The 13,463-nt window shown below is 44.5% G+C and overlaps 1 protein-coding gene across 6 annotated transcripts in view; it reads left to right on the top strand.

Annotated features, from left to right (window-relative positions):
- Positions 1–13,463, top strand: part of LOC141157597 (contactin-4-like) — a 278,609-nt gene that overhangs the window by 127,039 nt on the left and 138,107 nt on the right. The window contains exon 1 of one of the 6 annotated variants that reach the window (XM_073645063.1): positions 3,039–3,206. The exons of 4 other annotated variants lie outside the window; for them this stretch is intronic. The gene's annotated coding sequence lies outside the window, so the exon portion shown is untranslated. Of the gene's footprint in view, positions 1–3,038; positions 3,207–8,158; positions 8,995–13,463 lie in introns of those variants that run through there. One more of the 6 variants, XM_073645062.1, reaches the window with a different exon arrangement.

Below are 13,463 nucleotides of genomic sequence, written 5' to 3'. Positions count from 1 at the left end.
CCGACTATTACTGTCCCCCCATTATACCTGCAAAATTGCATGATTTATCACAGTGAGTGACTTGACTTTTAAAACAGAAAATATTTACACAGATCCGCAAATATTTATATTCCACATTACATTTCACATGGTTGTATCTACCATCATATAAGAAATTATCACCAGGTAGTGTATCACTCCCATCATCACTGACCCCAGGAGCTTACAATCTAATGTAAGCAGTGTATCACTCCCATCATCACTGACCCCAGGAGCTTACAATCTAATGTAAGAAGTGTATCACTCCCATCATCACTGACCCCAGGAGCTTACAATGTAATGTAAGCAGTGTATCACTCCCATCATCACTGACTCCAGGAGCTTACAATGTAATGTAAGCAGTGTATCACTCCCATCATCACTGACTCCAGGAGCTTACAATCTAATGTAAGCAGTGTATCACTCCCATCATCCCTGACCCCAGGAGCTTACAATCTAATGTAAGCAGTGTATCACTCCCATCATCCCTGACCCCAGGAGCTTACAATCTAATGTAAGAAGTGTATCACTCCCATCATCACTGACCCCAGGAGCTTACAATCTAATGTAAGCAGTGTATCACTCCCATCATCACTGACCCCAGGAGCTTACAATCTAATGTAAGCAGTGTATCACTCCCATCATCACTGACTCCAGGAGCTTACAATCTAATGTAAGAAGTGTATCACTCCCATCATCACTGACCCCAGGAGCTTACAATCTAATGTAAGCAGTGTATCACTCCCATCATCACTGACTCCAGGAGCTTACAATCTAATGTAAGAAGTGTATCACTCCCATCATCACTGACTCCAGGAGCTTACAATCTAATGTAAGAAGTGTATCACTCCCATCATCACTGACTCCAGGAGCTTACAATCTAATCTAAGAAGTGTATCACTCCCATCATCACTGACTCCAGGAGCTTACAATCTAATCTAAGAAGTGTATCACTCCCATCATCACTGACTCCAGGAGCTTACAATCTAATGTAAGCAGTGTATCACTCCCATCATCACTGACTCCAGGAGTTTACAATCTAATGTAAGCAGTGTATCACTCCCATCATCACTGACTCCAGGAGCTTACAATGTAATGTAAGCAGTGTATCACTCCCATCATCACTGACTCCAGCAGCTTACAATCTAATGTAAGCAGTGTATCACTCCCATCATCACTGACTCCAGGAGCTTACAATCTAATGTAAGCAGTGTATCACTCCCATCATCACTGACTCCAGGAGTTTACAATCTAATGTAAGCAGTGTATCACTCCCATCATCACTGACTCCAGCAGCTTACAATCTAATGTAAGCAGTGTATCACTCCCATCATCACTGACCCCAGGAGCTTACAATCTAATGTAAGCAGTGTATCACTCCCATCATCACTGACTCCAGGAGCTTACAATCTAATGTAAGCAGTGTATCACTCCCATCATCACTGACTCCAGGAGCTTACAATCTAATGTAAGCAGTGTATCACTCCCATCATCACTGACTCCAGGAGCTTACAATCTAATGTAAGAAGTGTATCACTCCCATCATCACTGACTCCAGGAGCTTACAATCTAATCTAAGAAGTGTATCACTCCCATCATCACTGACTCCAGGAGTTTACAATCTAATGTAAGCAGTGTATCACTCCCATCATCACTGACTCCAGGAGCTTACAATCTAATCTAAGAAGTGTATCACTCCCATCATCACTGACTCCAGGAGCTTACAATCTAATGTAAGCAGTGTATCACTCCCATCATCACTGACTCCAGGAGCTTACAATCTAATGTAAGCAGTGTATCACTCCCATCATCACTGACTCCAGGAGTTTACAATCTAATGTAAGCAGTGTATCACTCCCATCATCACTGACTCCAGGAGCTTACAATCTAATGTAAGCAGTGTATCACTCCCATCATCACTGACTCCAGGAGCTTACAATCTAATGTAAGCAGTGTATCACTCCCATCATCACTGACTCCAGGAGTTTACAATCTAATGTAAGCAGTGTATCACTCCCATCATCACTGACTCCAGGAGCTTACAATCTAATGTAAGCAGTGTATCACTCCCATCATCACTGACTCCAGGAGCTTACAATCTAATGTAAGCAGTGTATCACTCCCATCATCACTGACTCCAGGAGCTTACAATCTAATGTAAGCAGTGTATCACTCCCATCATCACTGACCCCAGGAGCTTACAATCTAATGTAAGCAGTGTATCACTCCCATCATCACTGACTCCAGGAGCTTACAATCTAATGTAAGCAGTGTATCACTCCCATCATCACTGACTCCAGGAGCTTACAATCTAATGTAAGCAGTGTATCACTCCCATCATCACTGACTCCAGGAGCTTACAATCTAATGTAAGAAGTGTATCACTCCCATCATCACTGACTCCAGGAGCTTACAATCTAATCTAAGAAGTGTATCACTCCCATCATCACTGACTCCAGGAGCTTACAATGTAATGTAAGCAGTGTATCACTCCCATCATCACTGACCCCTGGAGCTAACAATCTAATGTAAGCAGTGTATCACTCCCATCATCACTGACTCCAGGAGCTTACAATCTATGTATAAGGGAAGAACACACAAACTCCCTACAGTTGTGACCCCAGTGGGATTTTAACCCCTAATGTTTCTATAGTAATATTGCCCTGATCTCTTACACCCACCGCGTCTCCTACTCAATCGTTACAATGTGTCACCTTCATGCATCACATTAAACGCAGCCCACTCATTCCTTCCACGTCCCCTGTGCCCCCCGCAGCCCCTCGTGCCAGCTATTAATTTTCATCCTGACATATTATTCTGCTATAATGAGGCGATGGCGCTTTATAAAGTGCAGGTTTATGGCGGGAATAGTGATACAATGGAGGAGGACTGAAGATGAATCCATGGAGAATCCCTCCACGATTTGGTGGGATGTGTTTAGTGGTGAGTGGGTCTGACGGTGACATGTTGTAGATAAGGAGGAGAGCGAGGGCCGCAGGATTCGGAGGGAGGATTAGTCCAGGCGTTTATACAGGACGCCGGGGCTGGGGATTTGCTCCTGCGCTGCATGTCCGCCCCCCCGGGTAATGTCATTATACAACCCCGGCCGCGGTGTAGAAAGTGCCGGATACAATCCTCGCTGCTCCATTACAAGCTAACAGGGGACTGATCCGATACAAGGTAACAAGGTAATGAAAGCAGTCACAAATCCCTAACAAGAGAGTTCGGCTCCTCGGCTCCATTACAAGCCAATAACGCAATAAACCGCGGGAGGGAACACTACCCTAACAGGATAATGGCACCGAGCCGGACGCCCCCCATAAGTAATCAGGATCCCTACTGGAAAGTATCAAGCGAGACAGCAGGAAACCTTCAGCGTGGACACCCCCCCTCATCCCAATTTCGCCCTCGCCGTGCTCCCACCGTCCTCCCCGACAAAGTGTCAAGCGCTCATGTGGATTATGTTCTCTCCAAGCCGACGACCGTTTAACAACTCTCATTTTCCCAGAGGCTAAGGGCTCGTTAGCAAGTTTCACAGCGTTGTGTCCCCGGAGATGGCGACCGGAGGTTTCGGGGGAATTGCGATGTCATTCTGTAGAGGAAGAAGAAGATGGCACACAGCGATGTGGTGCAGGATCGGCACCCGTGTCGCCTCCCGGCCCTGCTGTGCGAGTAATCAGGCGTCGTCCTAGATCGCTGGCTCACTCGGGGCCACGGGAGCAGCTGCTGGTGAGCGGCGTCTGTGCGCTGCCCCTGACTGCACCGCACAATGCAGCTGCCGGAGCTGAACTCCTTCTTTAGTTTGTAGCAAGGAGGAAAGGAAGATCTGCAAACATTCTGTCGTTTTTCTGCCCAGATTTGCAGGCAGATTCAATAAGGATTTTTATTTTTTTGCAATGCAAAGGGCAAAATCCACAGCAAACCTGCATTAACATCTGCAATAAATGTACATATAACACGGTCCTCGGCGGAGAATGTGCAAGTGTGAACTAAATGGCTTCTCCCTGTAAGGCCTCATTCACACGGCAGTATTTTTTGCATCAGTGTTTCTATGCCAAAGCTAAGAGCGGAGCTTACAGAGAAAAAAACGTAATTGAAAGGTTGACAGCGGTTCTGTGTTTTGGAGACAATCCTGGTTTTGGCATAAAAAATACGGATGAAATACTGATGCACAGGGTTGGACTGGCCCACCAGAGAACCGGAGAATCCTCCGGTGGGCCCTGCCTTCTCCTTCAGGAGAGTTCATAGTGCAAACCTTGCAGCTGCTATGGGGCTCTTCAGTGGGGGGAGAAAGGTGGGCCCTCAGAATCAAATCCTCCTGTGGGCCCAATGTTCTTCTTCAGTCTGACACGCTGATGCAAAAATGCTGACGTGTGAACGAAGCCTCATTTATTGAGTGCAAGAAGTCAAGCTGCAGCCTCTGCTCCTGCCATTAGGTGTATGTGGCCCAGATCCAATGCTCAACCATGGAAAAGGTATAAGCATGCCCTCCGCATAGGTACTGCAGCTTTAAGAGGGACTGACCCTGGAGACATATAGTGGAAAGGCTTTAGAGCACTAGGTTTGGGGATCTGCGGCCCCTTGTGGGACTTCATATTTGCACTCACAAATGTGTTCCTTCCCTTGTAGTAAAGCCTTTACCTTCCCCTTGAGTCCCAACATTGGTGTCTCTGTTTCCTGAAATCCTCTGTGCTGCGAGGCTTGATGTATTTCACTATGGCGTCTGCTCAGTAAGGTGGTCGGGGGGGTATTTGGAGAAGGGGGATGAGCTGCAGTAGGGCCTGATAGGGGTGCAGAGCGGAGCAGGGTTGTTTTCACAATCTCTATTGCCCCCTAGTGGTCCACAAAATCACAAAATAAATCCACAAAGGGGGAGCAGTATAGAATAGTGGGGGCTCCAATACAAAAACAGAGGATAGGACAGGGACCGGTTCTCTGAATGTGAATCCATCAATGCTGGTGGTGCAGAGTAGAAGTTATCTGTGTAGAAGTTATAATCAATACCAGTCCCTGATTCTTGTGGGGTCCAGAGACCCCCTGCCACATATAAAAGGGTCAGTTGTGCTATAAATCCCCAGCACAGAGTTTGCATTAGGGCCTTAACTGCATTTCTGCAGAGCGCCACCTATTGGGCAGCAGAGCAGCACAGCTGTGACTGGGAGCTGTGGAGGCGCCATAAAATATCCACAAAGATCTACAGTAACTGCAAGAATCGCTGCTCGTGATGTCATCATGCACAACTGTGGTCAAAGACCCCAAGGACTGGGAAGGGGGACCCTGGAGAGCTCTTGCACAAGGACGCTGGAGCTTTACATTCAGCTGGTGGTCATCAGTATGATCATGGAAGCCAAATACCCTGCTGCTGCTGCTGATGTCATTACACGATGATGTCGTCATTCATGAACACTGGTGATTATATAATAGTATCATAATTTTAGGGTTGAAATCCATTGAGCTCAACCTATAACCTCACATCGTTCTACCCCTGTTGATTGATCGATAGGATTGGCAAACCGGTAATGCAGCTCTAGGATTCAGTGCCGAACCTCTATACTGGACGCTGCGGTGCTGCTGATGTCATCACATGATGATGTCATCACTCATAGTCATTGGTTACAATGTCGGAATCGGTCCACTTATGCTTCAATGTTCCACCTATGCTGATTGGTCGGTAAACTTGGCATTTTATAGACACTCCCCTGCTGATGTCATAACTTGGTGATGTCACATGATGGTTATACAATGTTTCATTCTGTTCTACTTGCATTGATTGGTTGGTTGAATTTGCAGACCAGTAACGAGGGCTTGGACTATAATCTAGTGCCGAACTCTTCTGTCTAAATCATGGCCTATATTGGGCGCACCGGTGCTGCCGATGTCATCATATAATGATGTCATCACGTGATGATGTCATTGGTTACAACGGTTCATTGTTGAGGTAATGGTTATTGTTTGGTGGGATTCTCATACCATTAAGTATGGCTTCCTCTGTGGTCTAGGGCTACACTCTTCTAAAGTTTTCTAGCTGACACTCTCCTGCTGCTGATGTCATCACACGATGATGTCATCATTCATAGTTGTTACTTACAATGTTTTATTCTGATTGGCAGGATTTGCGAAGCAGTAATGAAAGCTTCCTCCACTCTTCTGATTAACTAGAGCCTTCCACTAAGCGTACCCCCTACTGCTGATCTCATCATTCATCATCATCGTTTACAATGTTGCCATATTTCTACTTATACTGGTTGGTTGCTACAATTTGCAAATTAGTAATAATGACTTTGTCTATGGTTTAGTTTCCGCATTCTTTTATGACAGTGTGAAAATGCCATCGGGTGATGATGTCATCAGTCCAAATTATTGGTTACAATGATGCAATAATTCTACTTTGTGATTGTTAGAATTTTCAAAAGCAGTAATGTCTTCCTCCACGGTCCACAGGTCGCTCACATCTGCCTATAAAAAATCGCTCTGATGTTCATCCCAAAAAGTGGGACAATGGTTTACCTTGTATCATCACCCTTGAAATTGTTCCAGAAGATGAAGTATTCCTCCTACACAATTATTGCAATTACACACGTTTTGTTATACACAGGTTTATTTCCTTTGTGTGTATTGGAACAACACAAAAAAAAAAACAGAGAAAAAAGGCAAATTGGACATAATTTCTCACAAAACCCCAAAAATGGTCTGGACAGAATTGTTAGCACCCTCAAGTTAATATTTGGTTGCACCCTTTGGAATAAATAACTACAATCAAGCTTCTCACACATCACAATTGTAATTTTGGAGCAGTCTTCTTCTGCAAACTGCTCAAGTCCTCAGACAGTTCTCTTCTCCTCTTTCTGTTCTCCATGCTCAGTGTGGCGCACACAGACACACAATGCAAAGATTGAGTCAACTTCTCCGCCTTTTTATCTGGTTTCAGGAGTGATTGTCATATTGCCCACACCCATTACTTGCCACTGGTGAGTGTGAACAAGCATCATATGCTTGGAAACAAAGTTGTTTACTCAGAATTTTGGAAAGTCGCCAACAATTTTGTCCGGCCCATTTTGGGGGTTTTGTGTGAAATTCTGTCCAATTTTCTTTTTTTTTTTTTGTGTTGTTCCAATACACAGAAAGGAATTAAACCTGTGTATAACAAAACCTGTGTAATTGCAATAATCTTCTGGGAGAAATACTTCATTTTATGGAACAATTTCAAGTGTGCCAACACTTTTGGCCATGACTGCTATAAAGAAAGATAGATAGATACCTTGCATTTATATAATTTCACAAACCCCCCCCCCCCCTACATATGAACTTGCACCCTTTAGTGCATTTCATGTGTTAATCTATAGTTTTTTAGGCTTGTTTAACCAAATAAATGAAAAAAACGACAGGGGTCCCCCCCTATTTTTGATAACCAGCCAAGGTAAAGCAGACAGCTGCAGGCTGATATAATCAGACTGGGTAGGCCTCTGGTTATTGGCCACTTCCCAGCCTAAAAATATCAGCCCGCAGCCGCCCCAGAAATGCTGCATCACATTAGATGCCTTTGCTCTTCCCGATTGCCCTGGTGCGGTGACAATCAGGGTAGTGGGGCTTGGGGTTGATGTCAGCTGTGAATTGTCCAAAAAGACACACACACAATCTATTCTAGCTATCTAATTATATATCTAATATCTATCTGTTACATATCTAATGTCTTTCTATCATCTATCTATATCTTTTATATAAGACTCTTTTGTTTTTTCTTTGTTGCCAGGACGGTTCTGGCTGTGAATTTACTGTACTTGGCTGATGCAATTTCCTGGTTCCTTTGATGCGTGCGTAAAAATTGGACGCCATACACATGGTCCGTGTGCCGTCCGTTTTTTTTTTCTCCCATTGCACTCGGTGTATTTATATGAACCCAAATAGTTAAAATCGCCTGTTTGGAGCGAACCGAGTTTGTCATTTACCAACTTTCCTCCAGATCCCTGAATCAGCGACAAACGGAGAAAAAAATGAAGCGGAAGTGTTTAGCCGATCGGTAATGGCCATGTGCCGGGAGCTTGCTGGCCCTGTCTGTTGTCTGTAGCTTTGGGGTCCACCAGGGGCCTGATGCACAGAGTAAATATAGATTTTGCTGCTGCCGCCGCCTCCATATGCCGCGCTGTCTCTGGGGGCTGTTCTGGATATAGGTTGCACTTCCATCCAGGGTCCTGGGGGGGGCCGAGCGTTCTGCAGTCATCTGTCACAGGTATGCCATACAAGTTCTGCCTGTAACTTTGGGGGGTCCGCTCTGCCGCAGGATAATTCCGGCCAATCTGCCTCCAGCACGAATTGCAATAAATTCGCAGCTCAACCCAGAAGGAAAAAAAAAGAAGAAAAGAAGATGAAACGTCTGCAGAAGCAAACACACAGCTCCTTAATCTTTAGAGAGGGAGCGAGGGAGGAGGGAGAGCGGTAATGGATAGAGGCATGATGAAAGGATAAAGAAGAGAGACGAGGAGATGAGAATGCAATACAGGACGGAGAAGAAAAGGCCGGTGTTGGATAGAGCCGCGATAGCAGCGGCGGCGCAGCCGAGCGTCTCCGTGCAGCCTCCGAGGCGCTGCTGTCCAGGTGTAAGGATCTTAATAGGATAATGTGGGATTTGTGCTGCTTTCCTGGGATGAGGCGACCATGATGTTCTCCAGATGTTCCGGCGGTAATTATCTCTTGCGGAGAGACTATCGGGCCGGTGAGATGATGGAGTAGCGCGATGGGCCAGCCATTGTGATGATGAAGACGTGCTGAGATCAAACGCTTTCAATGATTTTGCAATCATGCTCCTGTGAGCTCAGCGCTGCTGCGGAGACGTCTTCCGGGCTCAGCTTTCCCATATACCAGGATTTGTAAGGAAATTAAAGGGGAGTTACACCTACCCATGGATTGTGCCTGCGGTGCAGCTTCACTGAGGGCAGAGCTGCAATACTGCACGCAACCAGGAGTGGAGCTGTTGTGCAAGTAAGCAGCAAAGGTTAATTACTCCTGGACCAGCCCTTAAAGGATGATTCCATAGTGTTACTAGGATAAAGCCCATGGTCTCCTGCTGGTTCCAGACGTTTCTGATATAAGATATTACTTTTTTTTATGCTTAGAATCTGATGTTTCATTCTTTAAGATCAGTAATGTAATGTATGTACACAGTGACTGCACCAGCAGAATAGTGAGTGCAGCTCTGGAGTATAATACAGGATGTAACTCAGGATCAGTAATGTAATGTATGTACACAGTGACTGCACCTGCAGAATAGTGAGTGCAGCTCTGGAGTATAATACAGGAGGTAACCCAGGATCAGTAATGTAATGTATGTACACAGTGACTGCACCTGCAGAATAGTGAGTGCAGCTCTGGGGTATAATACAGGATGTAACTCAGGATCAGTAATGTAATGTATGTACACAGTGATTGCACCAGCAGAATAGTGAGTGCAGCTCTGGAGTATAATACAGGATGTAACCCAGGATCAGTAATGTAATGTATGTACACAGTGACTGCACCTGCAGAATAGTGAGTGCAGCTCTGGAGTATAATACAGGATGTAACCCAGGATCAGTAATGTAATGTATGTACACAGTGACTGCACCAGCAGAATATTGAGTGCAGCTCTGGAGTATAATACAGGAGGTAACTAAGGATCAGTAATGTAATGTATGTACACAGTGACTGCACCAGCAGAATAGTGAGTGCAGCTCTGGAGTATAATACAGGATGTAACTCAGGATCAGTAATGTAATGTATGTACACAGTGACTGCACCAGCAGAATAGTGAGTGCAGCTCTGGAGTATAATACAGGATGGAACTCAGGATCAGTAATGTAATGTATGTACACTGACTGCACCAGCAGAATAGTGAGTGCAGCTCTGGAGTATAATACAGGAGGTAACTCAGGATCAGTAATGTAATGTATGTACACAGTGACTGCACCAGCAGAATAGTGAGTGCAGCTCTGGAGTATAATACAGGATGGAACTCAGGATCAGTAATGTAATGTATGTACACAGTGACTGCACCAGCAGAATAGTGAGTGCAGCTCTGGAGTATAATACAGGAGGTAACTCAGGATCAGTAATGTAATGAATGTACACAGTGACTGCACCAGCAGAATAGTGAGTGCAGCTCTGGAGTATAATACAGGATGTAACTCAGGATCAGTAATGTAATGTATGTACACAGTGACTGCACCAGCAGAATAGTGAGTGCAGCTCTGGAGTATAATACAGGATGTAACTCAGGATCAGTAATGTAATGTATGTACACTGTGACTCCACCAGCAGAATAGTGAGTGCAGCTTTGGAGTATAATACAGGATGGAACTCAGGATCAGTAATGTAATGTATATACACAGTGACTGCACCAGCAGAATAGTGAGTGCAGCTCTGGGGTATAATACAGGATGTAACTCAGGATCAGTAATGTAATGTATGTACACAGTGACTGCACCAGCAGAATAGTGAGTGCAGCTCTGGAGTATAATACAGGATGTAACTCAGGATCAGTAATGTAATGTATGTACACAGTGACTGCACCAGCAGAATAGTGAGTGCAGCTCTGGAGTATAATACAGGATGTAACTCAGGATCAGTAATGTAATGTATGTACACAGTGACTGCACCAGCAGAATAGTGAGTGCAGCTCTGGAGTATAATACAGGATGTAACTCAGGATCAGTAATGTAATGTATGTACACTGACTGCACCAGCAGAATAGTGAGTGCAGCTCTGGAGTATAATACAGGATGTAACTCCGGATCAGTAATGTAATGTATGTACACAGAGACTGCACCAGCAGAATAGTGAGTGCAGCCCTGGAGTATAATACAGGAGGTAACTCAGGATCAGTAATGTAATGTATGTACACAGTGACTGCACCAGCAGAATAGTGAGTGCAGCTCTGGAGTATAATACAGGATGTGACTCAGGATCAGTAATGTAATGTATGTACACAGTGACTGCACCAGCAGAATAGTGAGTGCAGCTCTGGGGTATAATACAGGATGTAACTCAGGATCAGTAATGTAATGTATGTACACAGTGACTGCACCAGCAGAATAGTGAGTGCAGCTCTGGAGTATAATACAGGATGTAACTCAGGATCAGTAATGTAATGTATGCACACAGTGACTGCACCAGCAGAATAGTGAGTGCAGCTCTGGAGTATAATACAGGATGTAACTCAGGATCAGTAATGTAATGTATGTACACAGTGACTGCACCAGCAGAATAGTGAGTGCAGCTCTGGAGTATAATACAGGATGTGACTCAGGATCAGTAATGTAATGTATGTACACAGTGACTGCACCAGCAGTATAGTGAGCGCAGCTCTGGGGTATAATACAGGATGTAACTCAGGATCAGTAATGTAATGTATGTACACAGTGACTGCACCAGCAGAATAGTGAGCGCAGCTCTGGGGTATAATACATGATGTAACTCAGGATCAGTAATGTAATGTATGTACACAGTGACTGCACCAGCAGAATAGTGAGTGAAGCTCTGGAGTATAATACAGGATGTAACTCAGGATCAGTAATGTAATGTATGTACACAGTGACTGCACCAGCAGAATAGTGAGCGCAGCTCTGGGGTATAATACAGGATGTAACTCAGGATCAGTAATGTAATGTATGTACACAGTGACTGCACCAGCAGAATAGTGAGTGAAGCTCTGGAGTATAATACAGGATGTAACTCAGGATCAGTAATGTAATGTATATACACAGTGACTGCACCAGCAGAATAGTGAGTGCAGCTCTGGAGTATAATACAGGATGTAACTCAGGATCAGTAATGTAATGTATGTACACAGTGACTGCACCAGCAGAATAGTGAGTGCAGCTCTGGAGTATAATACAGGAGGTAACTCAGGATCAGTAATGTAATGTATGTACACAGTGACTGCACCAGCAGAATAGTGAGTGCAGCTCTGGAGTATAATACAGGATGTAACTCAGGATCAGTAATGTAATGTATGTACACAGTGACTGCACCAGCAGAATAGTGAGTGCAGCTCTGAAGTATAATACAGGATGTAACTCAGGATCAGTAATGTAATGTATGTACACAGTGACTGCACCAGCAGAATAGTGAGTGCAGCTCAGGAGTATAATACAGGAGGTAACTCAGGATCAGTAATGTAATGTATGTACACAGTGACTGCACCAGCAGAATAGTGAGTGCAGCTCTGGGGTATAATACAGGATGTAACTCAGGATCAATAATGTAATGTATGTACACAATGACTGCACCAGCAGAATAGTGAGTGCAGCTCTGGAGTATAATACAGGATGTAACTCAGGATCAGTAATGTAATGTATGTACACAGTGACTGCACCAGCAGAATAGCGAGTGCAGCTCTGGAGTATAATACAGGATGTAACTCAGGATCAGTAATGTAATGTATGTACACAGTGACTGCACCAGCAGAATAGTGAGTGCAGCTCTGGAGTATAATACAGGAGGTAACTCAGGATCAGTAATGTAATGTATATACACAGTGACTGCACCAGCAGAATAGTGAGTGCAGCTCTGGAGTATAATACAGGATGTAACTCAGGATCAGTAATGTAATGTATGTACACAGTGACTGCACCAGCAGAATAGTGAGCGCAGCTCTGGGGTATAATACAGGATGTAACTCAGGATCAGTAATGTAATGTATGTACACAGTGACTGCACCAGCAGAATAGTGAGTGCAGCTCTGGAGTATAATACAGGATGTAACTCAGGATCAGTAATGTAATGTATGTACACAGTGACTGCACCAGCAGAATAGTGAGTGCAGCTCTGAAGTATAATACAGGATGTAACTCAGGATCAGTAATGTAATGTATGTACACAGTGACTGCACCAGCAGAATAGTGAGTGCAGCTCAGGAGTATAATACAGGAGGTAACTCAGGATCAGTAATGTAATGTATGTACACAGTGACTGCACCAGCAGAATAGTGAGTGCAGCTCTGGGGTATAATACAGGGTGTAACTCAGGATCAATAATGTAATGTATGTACACAATGACTGCACCAGCAGAATAGTGAGTGCAGCTCTGGAGTATAATACAGGATGTAACTCAGGATCAGTAATGTAATGTATGTACACAGTGACTGCACCAGCAGAATAGCGAGTGCAGCTCTGGAGTATAATACAGGATGTAACTCAGGATCAGTAATGTAAAGAAAGGGGCTGGAAGCAAGTGTAACTAGAAGGAAGCCCCACATGACCGGGATGGGCCACGAGGGTGTAATTTTTAATCCCAATATCGGGATTGGTTATAAGCCTGGAGGGGCGGGCATTGGGAAAGGGGGGGGAGATATAATAAGGAAAAGTGCGGTAAAACGGTCAGTCCAGGAAGGAAGTCAGCGGGGAAAGTTGCAGAACTCAAAAAAAAAAAAAAAAACTACAACTTTCCCATTGTTTGAATACACTTACCAATCT

This window comes from Phyllobates terribilis, unplaced genomic scaffold, assembly GCF_046119375.1.
Source record: "Phyllobates terribilis strain yellow unplaced genomic scaffold, ASM4611937v1 Scaffold_8__6_contigs__length_399053987, whole genome shotgun sequence".
Taxonomy (NCBI): domain Eukaryota; kingdom Metazoa; phylum Chordata; class Amphibia; order Anura; family Dendrobatidae; genus Phyllobates; species Phyllobates terribilis.
Note: the sequence above shows the minus strand (reverse complement) of the source record. Positions and strands in the feature narration are given on the sequence as shown.